Source organism: Pongo abelii, chromosome 8 (assembly GCF_028885655.2).
Source record: "Pongo abelii isolate AG06213 chromosome 8, NHGRI_mPonAbe1-v2.0_pri, whole genome shotgun sequence".
Classification (NCBI taxonomy): domain Eukaryota; kingdom Metazoa; phylum Chordata; class Mammalia; order Primates; family Hominidae; genus Pongo; species Pongo abelii.
Genome location: NC_071993.2, coordinates 95,743,063 through 95,764,043, shown reverse-complemented (window position 1 = coordinate 95,764,043; position 20,981 = coordinate 95,743,063). Strand labels below are relative to the sequence as shown.

Below are 20,981 nucleotides of genomic sequence, written 5' to 3'. Positions count from 1 at the left end.
ACACCCCTGTATTACACATTATATTATCACTATAATTAATTGATAATAGTAATGTATGGTTGGGTCCTAATCGGGATGGGACATAAGATTCAGTGGCTGGGTCATTTGACCTTGCCTCAAACTTGAAAAAGACATCAGATTTTGGTGACAATTAGTCAGTCAAATGAAGAGGAGCGAAATTTGGCTTCTATTAATCTCACTGCATAGTATTATGGTATAACACAATGGGAATAGTACTGTATACTAATAGTGCACTAAAAACTCCCCAAATCTAAGCATAGAGGACAGATTCAATGGAGGTGAGCCTCAAAAGCCCAAGTCACCAAGTCACCTCCTGCTCTGTCAAGTATCTCCTAGTTTGTGGCCTTTCTTTAATTCTCGAATATTTATTAAGAGGCCAGTATGTGCCAGGCACTGTTTTATGACCTGGAGGCGCAGCATAGACCAACACTGAAAAAAAAAATCCTACTCTCATGGAACTTACGATCCAGTGGAAAAGTAGTCAGGGCCCCATTTTGCTAAGCCCAGTGCCCACACATTTATTTGCTAATAGTTCCCTTTGCTCTCTATGCCCCTTCCTGTACCGTCTCTACTGTTCCACCTGATTCTTTATGTATTGGAGAACTGGGAAAGCAGGAATGACAGGAAAATTTTTATTATGTCTAGTCTGTAATAAGAAAAAAACAAACACTTTCAGTACTTTCAGTTTTTAAAAAGTATGACAGTACTATTGTCCTTCTCAACTAATTTTTCTGCATGGAGCTAATACCTCATTCAAATGCACACGCTGCTCTGTACACGGTTTCTTCCACCTCTGATTTATCTCCTTCCTTTTGTATAAATTTAGCAATCTTTTCCTCATAAACCTTAAAATAGCCAAGTGTTCAAAGATTTGGAAAACTTAGAGGCAGTATCATTGTTTGCTCTTGCTTGAGAGTTTTTTTTTTTTTTAATCGTTGACAGCATTCTGGTTTCACTTTCACTTCAGTCGGTAATTTAATGTGATACTAATACAACCTGTAATAACAGTTAAATGCATGGAGCACGAATTACATGCTAGAAATTACAGTAAACAATTTGCATCATCTAAATGAATTTCCAAAATAACCTTATTATTTTCCTCACTTTAAATATGCCTTTTGAGAGGTGAAGTAAATGGCCCAGAGTCACAAAGCCAGCAAGTGGGTGATCTGTATAGTATTACAGTGATCTAGGATTTAGGATTTAGAGTGCTATATAGTACTATGATGATCTCAGCTCATCTAACTGCAGGGCCACATTCCACATATTTTTTGGCCCCACAACATTAGAGCATTAATCAGGTTCCCAAAAATGCTTCCTAATTAGAGTGAAAGAGATTTATTTTATCAAACAAAGTCTTAAGTGAACTATGCCAAAGTCAATGATCTGGTGGAATTCACAGAAATGTTTGTATTACTTAATAACCATTAACTAGCCAGGCATGGTGGCTCATGCCTATAATCTGAGCACTTTGGGAAGCTGAGATGGGAGGATAGCTTGAGGCCAGGAGTTCAAGATCAGCCTGGGCAATATAGTGAGACCTTGTTACTACTAAAGTAAATAAATAAATAAATAAATAAATAACTGAGCTCACTGGCTACAAGAGGAATTCATTTTTTAAAAGACCACCAACATTTAATAAATTGCATTCTCTAGCAATTGCTTTTTTCATATTTTTCAACTAACTGGGTAGGAATTTAGTTTCAATATCACTTTTAATACATAAAGTACCAATTTAAAGTGCAAAATCTTTAGACATCTATTTTGGGGGAAATGTCAAGAACATTTTTCTATTTGGCATTGGTTCACTAAATTGAGTTCTTGAGAGCCTGATTTTTTTTTTTTTTTCACCAAAGAGTTAAGCCAAATGAAATTCCACCCACTTTAGTCAGGGTATATTTCTGGGTCCTCTCAATGTCTGGTTTAGTTCTAGTTTTAAAATTTAAGAAGAATTTAAAGCTCTGAAGACATGTATTTATATAAATACACAAAACAGGGGCAGGGCACAGTGGCTCATGTCTGTAATCCCAGCACTTTGAGAGGCCCAGGCGGGTAGATCATCAGAGGTCAGGAATTCGAGACCACCCTGGCCAACAGGGTAAAACCCCATCTCTACTAAAAATACAAAAATTAGCTGGGCGTGGTGGTATACGCCTGTAGTCCTAGCTACTCAGGAGGCTGAGGCATGAGAATCGCTTGAACCTAGGAGGTGGAGGTTGCAGTGAGCTGAGATTGTGCCACTGCACTCCAGCCTGGGCAACAGAGCGAGACTGTCTCATAACAAAAACACACAAGACATAGAGGTAAATATTTATGTATGCAAATATATACACCTGTTAATATTTGGCCTGGCAAAAACTAGTTTGCTAGATGATTTTCTTGGAAAAGATTTTGGTTCAGTAGCAGAAATGAATATGGGTGTTATTCAAATGTCTGTAAATTAATGAGGGCCCTTTGAGGTTAGTTCAGCTTAAGCATTTTGAATCTGAAGAATGAATGGTCTACGTTAAAGACGCTTTTGGGGAATGGGAAGTGGTGGCAAACACAACATTGCATCCCAAACAGAGCCAAGGTGACAGGGTACCTGGCCTCACATCCATGAGTACTTGAGAAATTGATAATCAAGATGAAACAACGTGTTTTTCTTTAGAAAGGAAAGGCAAAGATAATGGCTAACAAGAAAGAGTTTGTTTCATCGGGAACTCTATGAAAGATTTTCACAATTGTTCCCCTGACAACTCTGGGATTACCTAATCACCTTCTCCATTCCACTTCTTGTCTCTCTCAGAGCTGTTCAGATGGTGATGATGACCTAGAGATCCCCAAGAGTGGGAATCCATTTGGTCCCTAGCCAATTTTCAGGGGCTCCATCTCCAAAGCAATGCCAGAAATTATCCCAAGAAGGAATTTCTGAATCTATGGGTCACACAGAAGAAAGGGAAGGTGGGAGGATTGGGAGGCAAGGACCAGGAAAAATTAAAATAGAAAAATAAAACATAGAAGTTAAAATTATTTTTTGAAAGACTAAGTACTTACAAGGTTAGCTTTTAAAATAAAACAACTACAAACTCTATATGGTTTCAATTTTGCTTACAATGTTTCTTTTCAATAGATTGGCCCTCACATATAAACATATACACATACACAAACACAATCTTTATATTTGCTGTCTAAAACACCTAGTATCCTACAAAATTACCTGTAAGAGTCTCAGTTAAGTAGACACTGGAAAAGCAATCAGAAACAGATTAAAAGATAAATGGGGTCTCACTTTGATGGCACATATAGTTAACTAGAAACAACGCAGAGAAAATTAAAGTAAAAATCATACCATTGTATGAGGCTTATAATATACATTATAATGGGATGAACAAGCGTAAATCGATTTATACATTTGTAAGGTTACAGTAATTTCCATGAAGTAGATGGTGAGTATTTAAAGATGTATATTGTAATCCCTAGAACAACTTTGTAAAAATAATGCCAAAAGATATAGTTAAAAAGCTAACAGATAAATTACAATGAAATTTAGAAAAAAATTTAAACAATATAAAAGAAGGCAGGAGAGAAGAAACAGAACAACAAAAAAGGCAAAAAATAAAAATAGATCAAAGAACAGTAAATCTAAATCGAACTGTATCAAATATTACATTAAATATTAACAGACTAAAAATAAAAGATCAATTTTTTTCTATACTTCCTGTTCTCAAAACTCCTTTTGTGACATCGATTACTATTACAAATAACAGTTACCAATCCCTTAATTTCCTGCTGCCTGAAGACCAGACAATAGCTGAATTTACACTCCTGTCCCCTTAATCGTTAGCAATTGAGGACTTTGTTTCATTTCATTTTAAATGGCCAATTAATAAGTAGTCCCTGGCTGGGCGCGGTGGCTCATGCCTGTAATCTCAGCACTTTGGGAGGCTGAGGCGGGTGGATCACAATGTCAAGAGATCGAGACCATCCTGGCCAACATGGTGAAACCCTGTCTCTACTAAAAATACAAAAATTAACTGGGCGTGGTGGTGTGAGCCTGTAGTCCCAGCTCCTTAGGAGGCTGAAGCAGGAGAATAGCTTGAACTGGGGAGGCAGAGGTTGCAGTGAGCTGAGATCACGCCTCTGCACTCCAGCCTGGCGACAGAGCAAGACTCCAATTAAAAAAAAAAAAAAAGTAGTCCCCTTGAACAGCAGCCTTCTAGCGCTTCAGAAACTATAAATTTGGCTTAAATAAACTTTTAGGCAAACTGTAGATCTGCTCACCATCAGAGCATCACCCTCTGAACACCAATTCTTGGCTGCTTTCTAGGGAGAAAATATGCAGGAAGGACAAAAAGAGGGATATTGCACAAATTGCTAAAGCCATTACATGCTATGACTCCTGTTTGTATTATAGTCTTACTTTTACAAATGTCCTATTAGTTACAAAAAGATAGCAACAAAAAAGAGCAGCAAAAGTACTCTTAAAGTGGTTGGCATTATGACTTTTATTATAAGAAAAAAAGACAAATCCAAATCATCTAAAAAAGGAAGGAGTTAGTCAAATGACAAAATCTGGATCTAAACCCGTATCAGATGGGATTTGAGGAAATATGTCTGCCACTCATTCTTAGCTTATTCTGTTTACCCAAACACTCAGATCCTAACTTGAATTTAAATGGGCCACGTTGCCAAAGACTGCAACAGAATCAGACGGCTCCATGCCATTGGCACCCTTTACAAAACACAAAACATACTGCATGAAGTTTTCTCATTTTGTGTTTGTGTTTGTCCTCAGCTGTACTTATTTTATCAAGTTAACTCTTTGAGGATGGAAAACAGATACATCTGTTACTTCACACACTTAGAGATGAGATACTCATTTAAGTAGCAGAAGTTGTGAACTTTAGGAAAAGTGAGGTCAAGAAAAACATCTGCCTTTTCCAGCTCAAATGCTCGGTACAAACCTTTTCTGCCCAGATATACAATTGGCTAAGCATTGCTTGAAAATCAGATGCCATTATTTGGGAAAAATGTCTATTATTTGTGCCCTCTATAGATCGTGACAGGAGAAGACAAGGTTTGCCTTTACATTTTAGTATTATTTTATTTATTGCCTTTGGGCGGAGGAATCCGAATGTCAGACATGAGTTCAGACATTCTTTTTGTCAGTTTTTGGATGTATAAATATTAAATGGGGAATTCTTTTTATATATATATACACACACACACTTTTTTATTATACTTTAAGTTCTAGGGTACATGTGCACAACGTTCAGGTTTGTTACATATGTATACATGTGCCATGTTGGTGTGCTGTACCCATTAACTTGTCATTTACATTAGGTATATCTCCTAATGCTATCCCTCCCCACTCTCCCTACCCCACAACAGGCCCCAGTGTGTGATGTTCCCCTTCCTGTGTCCAAGTGTTCTCATTGTTCAATTCCCAACCATGATTCTCAGCAAACTATTGTAAGGATAAATGGGGAATTCTAATGCTGTGCAAACTGTCTAACTTCTGGACTATCTAAATGCAATTTTAGTATTCTGGTTGAATGTCCTTCTTCCTACCTCCTAGCATTCGCTACCCCTCTGAGTTATGAGTAGCTAGAACCAGACCTATTCAGGTAGTCTTAGCACTAACTGAATGCCCTCCTCAACAAGCAGGGGCCTAAGCTCCTATGAAGCTGGATAAAAGTGAAATGGAAGTCAGAAAAGGGCATAGCAATTTGCTGCATTCAAAAGGAACTCAGTGAAGAGGACAGACAATCAGGTCAATAAGACTTTACTGGAATTTCTGGGTGGTTCTGGAAGGTGGAATACAAGGGAGAGATTGAAGAGATGTTTCTTGAGATGGAAACATCCAAAGACCTGCTTAAACAGGGTAGTGACTTTGCCTATGCGTAGAGAAAAAGTTGGTAGGTGTCTTGATCCAGGTACAGTAAAACCTTTCTTTAGGTATCATATCCTGAATTTTAACATTAAGTATAAGGGATTTATGTACTGCTTGAATATTAGAAACATTGTTCTATCTCTAAAAGCCCATCTAAATTCATTTTTCTTTCCAGTTATCAGTGTGGTTACATCTGAGGTCTGCCATGAGCAATTTTTTCCAAAAAGTGTTTATTTTATGAAGAGTTAGAGGCATTCATTCATTCATTCATTCATTCAACATAAAAGCCTTGGCAAAGTTTACAATTTAACAACATCCTTGCAAGAGATATTTACTGAGCCCCTCCTATCCCTTAGGCACGGTGCTAGATACTGGGATACGATGGTGAACAATCAGTGTCCCTTCCCTAGGCTGGTGAGGAAGATGTATATGAAAGAAATAATTGTATCAAATGTATTACCACAAACTACAGTAAGTACTATGAAGGAAAGATAGGGTGCTATTAACGTATATGAAAAGATATAGTTGGGAGGATGGTATGGTGGTCAGAGGAGGTTTCTTTCCGTGAGAAACTGGTCATCCCAGAGAGCCAGAAACAATTTGAGTAGGAGTAAACCAGCCAAAAAAAAAAAAGTGATCTTGATGTTGTGAACATAAAACTGATCTAAAAAATAGTCTGTTTGAAAAATGATCATGACAGATGGAGCCTAAAGCTCTGAAAGTCTCCTTTGCACAACAGAGACTATGCCAATGGGGGCATGCTTTCTTTGGATTTGTAGGCTTTTTCAAATAGAGACATCAAAAGCAGAGTGACCATTCAGCCTTACAAGCATGGGTTTGGGCACGGCTGATGCCCTAAGGCATAGCAGAATGTGGAAATACTCACTTCTTCCAAAGATTTTTTTTGATGGAAAATTGACACTAAAGACCTTTTTTTGGGAAATGAAAGAAATGGCTAGGTAATTTGGACATTATGGAAATCTATGCTGATGCTATGGAAATAATAATGTTCTCCAATTTCCCCCATTCTCACTGCTTAAGATTATACTTCTTGCCTCAATAATCAAGATCCTACTTATAAAAGTGTTTGTCTTGAGTATTATTTATTAAGAGAGAGAGAAAAAAACACAAAGTTGTAACACAACCCAAATAACAGCTTTCCAAACCCTTCCTTCTTATGTAGGAGGATCTTCTACCTAAACACATTTTTCATCTCTGTGTAGTATTGCGGGGTGAGGGGTGGGGGGAGACATCAAATAATGTAACGTTTTATGAATACCAAACCTACACAAATTTCTGAAAGACAGAAACTTTTCCAATTCTAGGAGATACTCCACATCTACTTTCCGAGAAGAAGGCTTTAAAAGGGATGAGTAAGGTATAAGGGACCTGCAGAATCTCTTTAACATGCACACATTATGGTACTAGAAAAGAGGACAGAAATGCCTATATCAACAGCTGCCTGTAACATTTTTAGCAGAGCCTCATTCCAGGCCAGCCAGTGAGAATTAAGGAGGAAAAAGCTTTCAGTGATTCAGAAGCTGCCTTCCCTTATAAAGTCAAGGTTCTCTGGAGTGGTATTTTGACTACTTTTGGAGGAGGGATTGCCTACATCCACTTCTCTAAAGAAGGCAGAATTTTCTCTTCCTCTCTACCAAAAAAGTACTCTACCGACAAATATGTGTGCAAAATGCAGACTGTGCCTGCATTCCTTCAGGTCAGCAGAGTGCCCGTGTTACCAACATTCACAGCTGGTTTTGGGATAAAGTTATTGTTGTCATGGATTCAGGAAAACAAACATGGTTTTAATTGCTCCATTATGAGTTTTAAACCCAAGATGATCAAAAACCCTGCATATAGATTTGTCCAGCTCCCGTTGCTGAAAGGAATCACCTGTATTACATATCCTGGCTACAAAATAAGAACATTCATTAAATGCATAGATAGGACCACTCAAAACATAATTAGGTGTCTGGTTAGTCAAATGTTCTGGATAAATGAGGATGTCTATACCTAACATTTCTGAGTTACCAGTTTTTAGCGATTTAAATACAAATTAAATATGCAAAATGCAAGTTAAATACAAATAACTGCAAACACAGAAACTACGGAATTGAGTAGTTTACTTCTGCAGAAATGTCAAGACCATGACAACACACCTTAAGGTCACAAGTAGAAAACTCTAATTACTGTTATATGTTACAGAAAAAAAAATGGACTTTTACCTGGTTACTATAGTTGTTTGATTTCTGGATAAGCCATAAACTTGAAGTATGATAATCATACTAACAAACTCTTGAGATATCATTCATGTAAAATTCAAATTCATATTTATTTCAAGTAGTTTCTCCAGAGGAAGAAAGGGAACAACTTTGCCAACCATTTTCCTGTTTTAAATTTAGGGATGATTGAAATGAGTTCAGGTGTGTGAGCCATCATTTCTTCTGAACCTGCTGATGTAATCCACAGATTCAGCCCATTTTCCTTGTATTGGCCTTTACCAGACATGGCTTACAGTAACAAAATCATGAAACAAAATATTCTATTTTATATGTTCATCTTCTGTCTTTGAAAGTTCAAGAAACAAGGGCTCTGATACCTGCTTTGGTTAGTGTTTGAAGGTTGCCAAGCTGTGTTGCATGTAATAATTTGGGCTTAGGTAACGTGGATTGTCATAAAATGCATGTAAGCATGGGTTAGTGCTGAGGAATAGAATATTGAAAGTCACCAGAATTCAGTATTCCACTGTATTCTCGCATCTGTCCTCATCACCACCTGATGAAGCAGGTGTTACATCCTTCTCATTTTATAGATGAAAAAACTGAGGTGAGATGCTAGATGATTTGCCAAGGGACTCAAAATAAATTATTGAAAACTGGGATATGAATCCAACCTACCTCCAGAGTCCATACTCTTGCCCCTACCTGATGATGCTTTTTATCATAGGTAATAAGAGTCTTGTCTTGTTCCAACTATCTCAAATTCCAATCAGGTTTAAAGAAGTGGGAGCTCTTCAGTATAAAATTACCCTATAGGGTCTCAATTTTGTTGGAAAAGGAAGTTAATGCTTTGAATTCCAAGTTGCAGCTTTTAAAATTCTTGACGCATCCAAAGATATCTCGAGGGTCTCTTCCTGTTCACTTTCTTTTCTAGGGGCTAAAGTATGTCTGATGCTAAAATAAGTGTTGTATAAACTCCCAGGCTGATCTTGGCACACAGCCTGCCCTCTTGGTACTGTTTGAGCCATGTTGCTCTTTATGGGATCTTCTCACTCAAGCCTCAGGATCTCCTAATGGTAACCTAAGCTTCCAGTGCTTCCCATGTCACTCTGGACAACAAGGATTTAAACACCACCCGACACCTAATATCTGACCTAATTAATCCAAATTTGAGTGACAACTGATAATCTGATTGGCACTTAATAGTTTTCAAAACATTCGAGCAGGTTACGTCTTTGACCTGCTCAGGAACCCTGAAAAGTGGTGGCTGGCAAGTGCCATTGTCATTTTGCAGATGAGGAAACTGATATGCAGGTGATTGCCCAAACACAGACAGCTGGTAGATGAGGAGGTCATGGTTTCTGGGACAGAATTTTAGGCACTCTGTCTAAGTCATGCTTTCCTTTTGTGAAACCATCAACCTCTTCTGCTTGTTACCTCACAGACGCCACAATAAACAGAAGAGTTTATACTGCCTATTTATATTTTCAAATTCAGTATTTCAATCAGAAATTGTTAGAGGTAGACAGGATATTAAAATAATAGGCCCACACACTTATAGATTAAAAAATGAGGGCCAAAGGGCTTAGTGAACTCTTCAAAGCCACACAGACAATCAGAGGCAGGGCCTAAAATAGAATGCAGGCCCACAGTCCTGTCCAATCCCCTTCCCTGTCTGTAAATCTGCTCTCCATTCTGTTCTCTGAGGACATGAGCCTGGGATCCTATAATCTAACAAGAAAAAGCTATGATAATATTGATGAAGATCATTCCTCACTATTCTTCTCTACTTTTGAGACTTCAGTATCACATTCCCTTCTTACCCTCTGTCCAAGTGCTTCTGTGTGGCTCTTGTTTAAATGCAGATCTCTAGGCCCCATGTCAGACAGCCTGGCTCAGGTGAGCCCCAGGAATGTATTAGGACCCTTACTTTCAATGGCAAAAACCGTGATTACTTTTGCACCAACCTAATAAATTTTAACAAATTGCCCAAGTGATTCTGTTGACTATGGTTCTGTAAATTCAGGCCATGCTTTAGGAAACTCTGCTCTAACTCACTATTTTCAAGGACTGGAGTGGAAAAAAACATTGGTGTACCTCATTTAAGGAATATTTATTTTTGGCAGGGCTCTCTCAAAAGTTAGTCATTACGGTGATCAATAATTGGTTAAAAGCAAATCAGCCCAAACCAGCAGTGGATCATAAAATTGACACTCTTCCATGGAGTCTGCTGTTTCTTTAGTAAGGGGCTCTTTGCTCAGCAATCCCTAGGAAAATCTCTGCTTTGCAGAAACACAGGGGGAAGCATGATGGTCACCCTTGGATGCTTTGCTTAATGGCTTGACCTTGCAACTGTGGTTCAACCTGCTTGCCCGAGGATCTCTGTTCTGTGCATTGGCTTTTGATGGTCGATATGTTGGTATACCTAATGTGTTTGACCTCCTAAAGCAAGTACACTAGGCAGCCGCGTGCTGCTAAAGGAAAATAGGGCAAGGCTATTATGTTATAATAATCCTGAAATGTGCTAAAGAAAGCCTACAGCCAGAGAATGTCCCTTATCTTACGCATCTTATCTGTTCTTTCCTTAAAATAAATTAGGGAAACTTTCTGAAAATAACAACGTCTGAGATGGTCATTGCAGACAGCTCTTTTAAGGTTTGGGGAAAATAGAAAGTTACTTAACTAAATTCCTGAGTTTCTACTATATGTAGAAGGGCAGGGTGTCCTAGGGGAAAAATGAACACACTGGCTGCCTCCAAAAGTTTACAATCTAATGGTGAATATACTGCAAATGTGAGAAAATATAAGAGCTTACATCAAGTAAGTGTGCTGATGAAATCACTGGAGCGATTGGAGCATTCTCCCTGTAGAAAAAATGCATCTAAGAAGGTTTGCTGTAGATGAATTTTGAGGAGGCTTTTAAAATAAGGCAGAAACATGATTTGGCAGAAGAAGAAAAGGGAAGCTATCCCCGGCTCTGGAAATAGAATACACAAGGGCTGGACTATATGAATTTGTGTGTTGTGGGGAAGGAGGAAACTTAAGACACTAAAAATGTTTGTAAAGCTTGGAGTGAAAGTTGCAAAGGAGCAGCAAACAGGAGGGCAAAGGAAAAACAGGTGGGCAAAAGAAAGTTGCAAAGGAGCGGCAAAAAGGGTGCCTCCTTTGAATGACCATGCTTTCATAATAGTTTAATTTGTACAGCTGCAGACAGGGAAAGAGACCAGTTGGTACAAGATATGTAGATACTATATGCTGAAGGGTAGCTGAATATGCCACCCCAAAATACGCCTCTCTGGCTTAAGGATTATTTTGAGTTGAAAGCAATCGAGAAATAGATACAAAAAATCTCTCTGCCCTACCCCTATTTGCTTAAAAGCAGGACATACACTTACAAATGTGTCCCTCCTTCCCTCTCTACCAAGAAGGACAAAGGTTGATTACCAGGGATGACCTTAGGCCCTTGCTTGCCTGAAGATGGCACAGAGAAATCTACATAACAGACTTTACTATATAATCTTTTGTCTACCATTAGTTTCCCATGTATTTGTTTTCCCACAATTTGACACCCCTAGAAATTCAAGATCCTTTCCCCTTGTCTTGTTACTTCCCCACCAATGTGTTGTTCTTCGTTGATGATGCCACATAAACCAGAGTTGTAAGCCACCTCTTTGAGAATTGCTCATTCCCTGGGTATCTCCCATATATACATGAAGCCTATTTGTTAACAAACTTCTGTTCGCTTTTTTCTTTTTAATCTGCCTTTTTTTGCAGGGCTTCCAGATAAGAATTCAGAAGAATAGAGAGAGAATTCTTTTTTCCTCCCATACAATGCAAAATATATGAAACTAAACTAAAACTAAACTAAAATATATTTATATATATAATATATATATATAGATGCATAATAATGCAGGCATAATAATCCTGTCATTTATATTTTTTAAGACACCATCAGTAAACACTAAGGTTTGTGATTTTCACTGAATAATAAAGCCTAGTACCTTTTCATTGAAACCTAGCAAACACCGTTTGAGATTAAGGACACAGGGAAGACTGCATAGAATGTCAGAACTAGAAGAAAACTGAGAGGTGAATTAGCACAAAGTATTCATTTTAGGAAAGATTATTGAGACTCAGAGATGTAAAGATCTTGTCCTCTTTCATAATAGCATCTTGATGGCAAAGTCAGGACTGTGGATCTCTACACTGAGGGTCTCTCTTACTCTGTGGCTATTCTTGCCCAAGTTATGCCTTCCTCTGACGTGTATAAATCAGCCAGTTTAGGGAAAGCATCACACTCTTCTAAGTGCACATTGCATATGTGTAACAGCTGACACTGATGAAGAAACAGAGATGAGCAGTGACATCCCAGACAGTTGGCAAAGTGTCACTCATACTATATCAAGAGGATGGAAAGTGAAAGACTTAAAGGATCCTTAAAAGTCTCTTCACATTTTCTACATAGTACACAAATCTTTTCTATAATAGCCCTGAGGGTCATCTTGCATCCACTTACTTAATTCAATGGACAAAACACTCACTATCCCATAAGTCAATCTGTCCTCTGTGTTGCTAGGTTGTTAGAAACTTTAACTTATGTTTCTAGGTGAAGGTGAAGGAAATCTATTTCTTTGTAGACATAACCCATGAGTGCTACTTATATTTTCACAGGGAACATGAAAGACGCTCACTCTTCTACTTCACATCTCTTCAGTGCATTAAGGCAGCCTTCGTGTCTCCCCGAAGTCCACACTTCTGACTTCGTGTCTCGCCGAAGTTCTCACTCTGAGCATTCTTAGTTACTCAGAGCTGTTCCTGTGTGTGACCAGGCTTCTAAACCTCCCACAATTCTCAACACACACTCCTTGATTATTAAAGTTGAACAATGCGCTAATTAATGTTCTGAGAAACCAAGAGGTTGAGTCTCTAACTGTAGCTTTACCAAAGCCAAGCAGGGATCCAGAGAACAGAGACTTTCTGTGGCTTATAAACAGCAATAGTAAAACACTTTCCCCTTGGTAAGATAGCTTTGTTACTAGTTCAAGGAATCCCCTAGTGACAAATGAGTTTCTGAATCACTCTTTACACCATAAACTAACTCTGCTAATGACTTAGTGAATGTTTGTCATTGTTGTCAATAATGGTATTGTAGCTCTAAAGTGTTCTGTACATGCCAATGGGTCATGGTGGTCCTCTTCACATGGCCATATATCCCAGGAATCTTCGGGCCACCAGTTCTCTATTTCTCTACCTGACAACACTGATATTTTTTCTTCTTTAGGGAATGCCTCTTGGTTGCTATGATTTTGGTCCAAAGCACTATATGTATCCTTCTTTGTATGGCTTTTTTCTCCTCCGATATGCTGGATTCCAACTCCAAAACACTCCTTGGTGGTAGTATCAACAATTTTATATTTATTCACTGTTTTGTGTTTAGAGGAGCAGTGATCTGGTTTCTAGACTAAATAAATGACTATCAGCTAGTCTTCACAGAAGTCTAGCAAATCCACCAGTTCACCATGTCATCCACACTCAGAGAATCAGGGTCAAACTGGATGTCATGTGGTTCTGCCTCCTTCAGCTGTTTGTCTGAGTGATTCCCAAATTTTGTTATGAATAAGAATCATTGAGGATTGTATCAAAAATAGATTTTTATTCTGGATAATTTATATAAATACTTTGTCCTCAAGGGGGTGAAGTGTAACTCCCCATTCTTTAAGTGTGTGCTGTAGTTAGTAACTTCTATCCAAAGAGTATAGTATGGAAGATACTGACAGAAAAATAATTTTACAGTAGAGAAACCTGGCAAACATTAGCCAAGTGATTAAGATGAACATCTATAGTGATAAGTCATCCTGGTAGCATCTTGTCTTGATATCAAGGGATGAGAATAGCAACTTACCTCTAGGGTCTTTTTCCCAAAAACAGGTGATTTCAGTCTAATCATGAGAAAAACATCAGACAAATCCAAACTGAGAGACAGTTTACAAAACATCTGACCAATACTCCTCAAAACTGTCAAGGTCATTAAAAATAAGAAAAGTCTGAGAAACTGTCACAGCTAAGAGGACATGGCTAAAGAGACTTGACTTAAATGCAGTGTGGTATCCTTGAACCAAAAGGAACATTAAGTAAAAGCTGAGGAAATCAGAATGAATTCCGAAGATTCCTTAATAATGTGTAAATATCAGTTCATTAATTATGGAAAATGTACCACAGTAATGTGAGATGTTAATATTAGGGGAAACTAGGTGTAGGGTAAATGAGAACTCTCTGTACTATTTTCACAACTTTTCTATTCTAAGATGAAAAGTTTATTTTGGAAAATTGACTCTAAGGTCTTCTCCAGGGATTGTAATTTAGGAGGTGTGTTTAAGGGGAAAGAGAGTCAGCTTTGCATATTATTAATACACTCCTTTGTTGATTCTGATGCAGTCAATTCGTAGGCCATATTTTGGGATCCATGGTCTATTCTGAAGGTTCTTATTCTTGGATACACATTAGACATCTGTGTCCCATCTGAGATGCTCTGATTTAATTGATCTAGAGTGTAGCCTGTGCATTCGGATTTTTTAAGCCCCTTAGGCAATTTCAGTTGCAGCCAAATTTAAAACTTATTACTCCTGTGCTGTCCAACATGGAAGTCAGTAGCCACATGTGGCTATTCAAATTAAAATTTAATTAAGATTAAATAGAATTTAAAAATTCCTATAGACATTTCAATGATCAATAGTCACACGTGGCTAGTAGTTACTGTATTGGACAGCACTGATGTTGAATATTTCCATCATTGCAGTAAGTTCTGTTGGACAACACTAGTCAATACCATTGGTATAAATGGCTGTTTGTGGTCTTCTCCAAAGGCTTCTGAAAGGAAGAGTCCCTACGAGTAATATACAGGACAGGCTGCTCTAATCATTGGTGATGATTCAAATAATCAACTCATCCTAGATTTCCTGGGACTTTTTAAAGCACTGAAAGTCTCATATCCTCCCTTCCCCACCCAGGACCGAGGAAACCCCTCGGGTACACCAGGAACCTTGGTCATCCTGTAGATCCAAAGTCTTTTGTGAAGGAGAGCTTCAATCAGTAGGAAGCTGGGGCAGTTGGGTCTAGTCAGCTTGAGAGAAAAGAGCTGATACTGGGTTCACTTGAGCTAGCTGATGCCAATATTGCCCTGTGTGCCCAGGCTTTCATGATGCAGGGATGTTGAATAGTGAGGTCATCTGCTTTTGCTTGATGATTTAACCTCATGCTCCCTACTACCTGGGTGGAGCCTGACATACAGGCCACTACCCACACCTCTGTGCATGTGCTTGAACTCAATTTCTGGTGTCAGATGGGTTTGAATCCCTGCTCTACCACTTACCAGTTCTGGGGCCATGCAAGTTATTTCGCTTATTTGATCCTCCATTTCCTCATCTGTAAATGGGAAAAATAGTATTCCTTATGGCTGCTGTGAGGATTAAATGAGTTTATGTATGTAGAGCAAATAGCTCATAGCAGTCTGGTAACTATTAGTTGATTTATTTTTATTTGCCCTCACTTCAGAATATCCTTGACCATTTGCTAAGCATTTTCTGTGCTTTATTCGGTTCAGTCCAATAAACATTTACTGAATGTTCCAGGCTCTAGGAATGCAAAGATGAAATCAATTTAGTCTGCCTTCAAACACATTATAGTTGGACATATTATTATAGAACAATATAGTGAGTGCTATGAGAGAGGCAAACACAAAGTACTATGGATAAACACAGGAGACACCCTTAACCAAAATGAGTTGGGTAGAAGTGGGTAGGGAGTCACGTCTGTAATCCCAGCACTTTGGGAGGCTGAGGCAGGCAGATCACGAGGTCAGGAGTTCGAGATCAGCCCGGCCAAGATGGTAAAGCCCCGTCTCTACTAAAAATACAAAAATTGGCCAGGGACAGTGGCAGGCGCCTGTAATTCCAGCTACTCGGGAGGCTGAGGCAGGAGAATCGCTTGAACCTGGTAGGCGGTGGTTGCAGTGAGCCGAGATTGCACCACTGCACTCCAGCCTGGGTGACAGAGCAAGACTCCAGCTCAAATAAAAAAGAAGTGGGTAGAGAGGGCTTCCTAGGGGAAGGGGATACTTAAGCTGAGTTTAGGAGGATACGTAAAGTGTGCTAAAAGAAGAGATGGCATTAGGAAAGGAGTTAGAGAAGTAAATGGGGGAAATACTGTTTCAGGCAGAGGAGCAGCATGAGCAAAGGTCCTCAGTTATGAGCTTGTCTGACGTGTTAATGGGAAAGTCCATTGTTCCATATCACCAGGGCAATGTTGGCACATATTAGTTCTGAGTTGGGGTAGATAAGGCAGGAGAGGCAGGAAAAAATGTAAGTGCAATTGACAAAGACGTAATAGGTATTATCCGTCTTTTCCAGGAATTTAAAACATCTTTTAAAGCTCTCTGTTCTTCATGGTTAAACCTAATTTCTCAAGTTATCCTTGGTGACAAAGAGAATGTTAAAAGTTGTTCTGTCTCCTAAATCTAACAGGTGCTATTCTGCAATCTGACATGTATTTTGTTGTTTCATAAACAAAAATAAAATACAATAAAGCTCTTGAAAGTGCCTTGTGAATCTTATAAATACATTACATTATCTAGACATTCTGAAAAGCATAAAGGAGTGATACAAGTTTATTCCACTTCCCTAGTTGGCCATTACAGGATCATGGGCATGTAGCTTTACAGTTTTCTGATCCCTTTCCTAAGATAAGACTTGTCTACCGTGTCTTAAATGTCTGCTATGATCTTAATATGTCTCCCAAAATTCATGTGTTGGAAACTTAAACCCTAGGGCAACAGTGTTAAGAGATGAGGCCTAATGGGAGGTGTTTAATTGATAAGGGCTCCGCCTCCATGAATGGATTAATGCCACTATAAATAGGACTTGTGGGAGCAGGTTCGCCTTTTTTTCCACCACGGGATGGCACATCAAGAAGGCCCTCACCAGATACTGGCACCTTGATCCTGGACTTCCCGGCTTCCAGAAACGTGAGAAATAAATCTCGTTTTTAAATAAACAATCCGGTCTCAGCTATTCAGTTATAGCAGCACAAACAGTCTAAGATAGTGTTTATTAAGTGTAGTAAGTACATCTGATGCCAACACCATTGGTAGAAATACTTTTTGGAAACTGAGAAACTGGTATAAACACCTTGACATGTAATGGGAAACACATTGGGTGGTGAGATGGGGTATGTAATAGGCGGGATAATGAATCCTCCCCGCAAGATGTTCACCTACTAATCCCCTAAACCTGTGGATATGTTACCTTACACACAAAATGGTGACTTTGCAGATATGATTAAATCAATAATCTTAAAATGGGAAGATTATGTTGAACTATCCTGGATTATCCATCAGAGCCCAATATATTCACGAAGGTCCTTCTAAGAGGGAGACAGGAGGATTAGTGTCAGAAAGACAGTTTGAAGATGCTCTGCTGCAGGCTTGAAGAAAGAGGAAGTAGTCATGAGCCAAGTGGACTCTAGAGACTAGAAAATACAAAGTCATAGACCCCCACAAGAGCTTCCAGAAGGAATGCCTTGATTTTAGCCGATTGAAAACCTGTTTTGGAATTCTGATCTCAAGAATTGTAACAGAATACATTTGTGTTGTTTGAGGCCAGTAAGTTTGTCATAATTTGTTAGAGCAGCAATAGGAAACCAACACAGAGTGTCAGAGTCTTCTGGGTAAGAGTTTACCTCTGCACTTTTGTTGTCTGAAAAAGTGTCTGTCTCACCTCTAGAACTAACTTCCTCATTACGGAGCATCTGACGATAATAATAGCTAATAATTACATCGTGCTCACCATGGGCCAGGCAGTGTTCTAGGTGTTTCTAACCTATTAACGCCTCATATCTCATTGCCACCTTGTGATAAGGCATGAATATTAACCCTATTTTTCTTATAAGAAAGCTAAGGCACAGAGGGGATACAGTGGTAGTAAATGATAGCTTTGGAATTTCAACTCTGAATCATAACCCCCATGTATTGATCCAAAATGTTTGCCTTTACACAAAGTCAAGGTCTGAGGGCCAATTGTCACTGCATTCCTTCCTCACATCCTCATGTTGCATGGTTCTTCTCACATTTAATATACCATGTATCTTCTCTCTGATCTTCTCACATTTTGAAATAAATGAAAACATTATGAAAATAAATCCCTAAATACCAGCCTTTAGACCTTCATAGAAAGTGTCCAATCAAATTTCCCGTAGACAATATTAATTATGCTCAAATGAGGAACAGAGCAGAGTCTGGCAAATCCCTGCAGATGTGGCGGGATGGCCATTGTGCCAGAGTAGACTCCATGCCTTTGTCTTCGTGGGCTGTCTTAGGAGAACTGTTTGTGACTCTCCTGGAGAATTCCAAAGATGGGAAATGGAAAGGTTTCCTTGCTCTCACTGTGTCTTCTCAGAAAAATGGATTTTATGAACTGAACAAAATAGCCAATGCGTATGATCAATCTAGAAAAAAACAATTTCTACAGCCCAATTTTTCGGCACCAGCAGAAAATCATTTTTCTTACCAGACATCAATATTATACAGCTATTTGCCAGTATTTACATGGCCTAATCTAAATCTACAGAGTGCTGCCCCAGTGCTCAAGGAATTTACAATAAATCATAACTAAATAATCTTACTAAGATGGTGCATGATGTTTGTAGAATAACCTGTCTGGAAATGATTCTTGGATATGTTCTTTAGCTTGGAATTTATTTTATAGTGTCCCTGAACTGCAACCAAGTTACCCGACATTACTGTTTTTCTTTCTTTCCTTCTTCTTCTTTTTTTTTTTTTACGCTACTGTTTTTCTAATTGTTCCATAACTCCTTGGATACATGGCTGCTGGCCCCAGGAAGTATCTGGCCGCTTGGCTGGACATATCTTTGCACACACACTCATACCCATACAGTGCTGGTTTCTCTCACTGAAGAGACTTGGATGGGATGTGAAACTATAAATCTCAAACCCAGGCAATAAGATCATTTAATCACTTGTTTAGAAATTTATTTTCAATTATAAGTATTTCCTGGTTAGTGTCATAGATTATTCGAAAAAAAACTTGCAAGAAAAACTAAACCTTGAGTCCTCTTTCAGTATGGGTCTCTTTATTTCATCATAGTCTGATTATTATCAGAGCTTTGGCTATACACTACCATAATCAAGGAAGAAATGATGTAAGCATCATAAAGGTGAATGCAAAAACTCTTCTCTTTGGTGTTTAGATGAACAGTCACTTCATAAAGATTGCAAGGACTACACAGACACTGCGTGAGTCAGAAGCAGGAGGAAGGGGAATCCTTCCTCTACTCAAATTGCCCTCCTACTCAAGAAAATATGGAAATTTTGCTTCACATGATTCCTGTGATGAAAATTAATGAATTAACCCCAAATGCCCAACTTTATGTTGTACTGTGTAGATTTTATATTTTAACATTCTAACGGCTGTGTTTTCTGGTTGGTAAAAGCTAGACAAATCCCGAGCAGTATAGAGAAATCCTGTTATGATTTAGTCTTAAGCTATTTAAAATTTTCTAATCAATAGTGCAATTCTTCAAAGATATATATGTATGTATATGTGTGGGCACCATTAATCAAACAGATCTGACATAGTAACATGAGTTATGGCTGTAAAATAAAGCCACTCATTCTGAGATTTTTCTCACATGTCCACAGTCCAGAAATACTCACAGTGCCCACAAAAATATTTCTTTATGAGTTAAGTGAGAACCTAGTAGACAATATAAAATCATTGAAGCTATTCATTGATGCTTGAGATAACGGCTTATATTTTTGAGAAATGAGAGGGTCACCTGGTATCTTAGTCCATTTTCACACTGCTATAAAGACATACCCAAGACTGGGTTATTTATAAAGAAAAGAGGTTTAATTTACTCACAGTTCTGCATGGCTGGGGAGGCCTCAAGAAACTTAAACTCATGGCAAAAGGGGAAGAGGCGTGTCTTACATGGCAGCAGGCGAGAGAGAGCAAGCAAGAGCAGGGAAAACTGCCTTATAAAACCATCAGATCTCGTGAGAACTCACTCACTTTCATGAGAACAGCATGGGAGAAAACGCCCCCATGATCCAGTCACCTCCCACCTAGCCTTTCTCTGGACATGTGGGGATTATGGAGATTAGAATTCGAGACGAGATTTGGGTGGGGACGTAGAACCAAACCATATCACCTGGTCTCTCTACTGCCTGTCAAGTAGGTTAGTGGGCAGAGAGGAGGGCTACAGAGGCTTCCTTTGAACAATCTCGTTTCTTTTCCAAACTACTTCTTTGACAGGCTGCTGGGTAGACTCTCTGGTCAAAGGATGGTCCCTACTTATGCTGCTAAATTGCTCAGTGACAAATTAGTAGACAAAGCTAATGCACCAAAAAAATGAATGTAGTTATAGTAATGCAAACATCCAAATTCCTCTTTGTAAGACATAGGCCTGTCAACCTTGTCTCCATACTTCAATTCCTATTTCCACTCACATCCCTCAAGAACTTGATTTATAAACAGTGTGCCTACCATAAAATCATCACTCCCTCTATGTATTTATAGACGACTGAAGGAATATCTTTCTTCCTTGCATGCTACCATGGTAGAAGAGTTTTAAAAGTCCGTGCTAGGCAGAGGCAGCCCTTTCTGCCCCTTTCTGTTCTCAGTTTATTAGGAAATGGCCTGAAATTCCAGCATGATAGCAAGCTGGCATCCTCTGTGGAATGTGCAAACCATGCCTGCATCTGCCCATTACCCTAGCTCAGTGTCTCTGGGCATTTCTGCAGTTGTTCTGAAGGCTTGGCGTGTTTATCTCCCACAGGCAGCTGAACCGCC

General features: G+C 38.8%; 1 protein-coding gene across 4 annotated transcripts in view; it reads right to left on the bottom strand.

Moving 5' to 3' along the window:
* STAMBPL1 (STAM binding protein like 1) overlaps positions 1 to 20,981 on the bottom strand; it is a 137,468-nt gene that overhangs the window by 37,368 nt on the left and 79,119 nt on the right. The window lies entirely within an intron of this gene.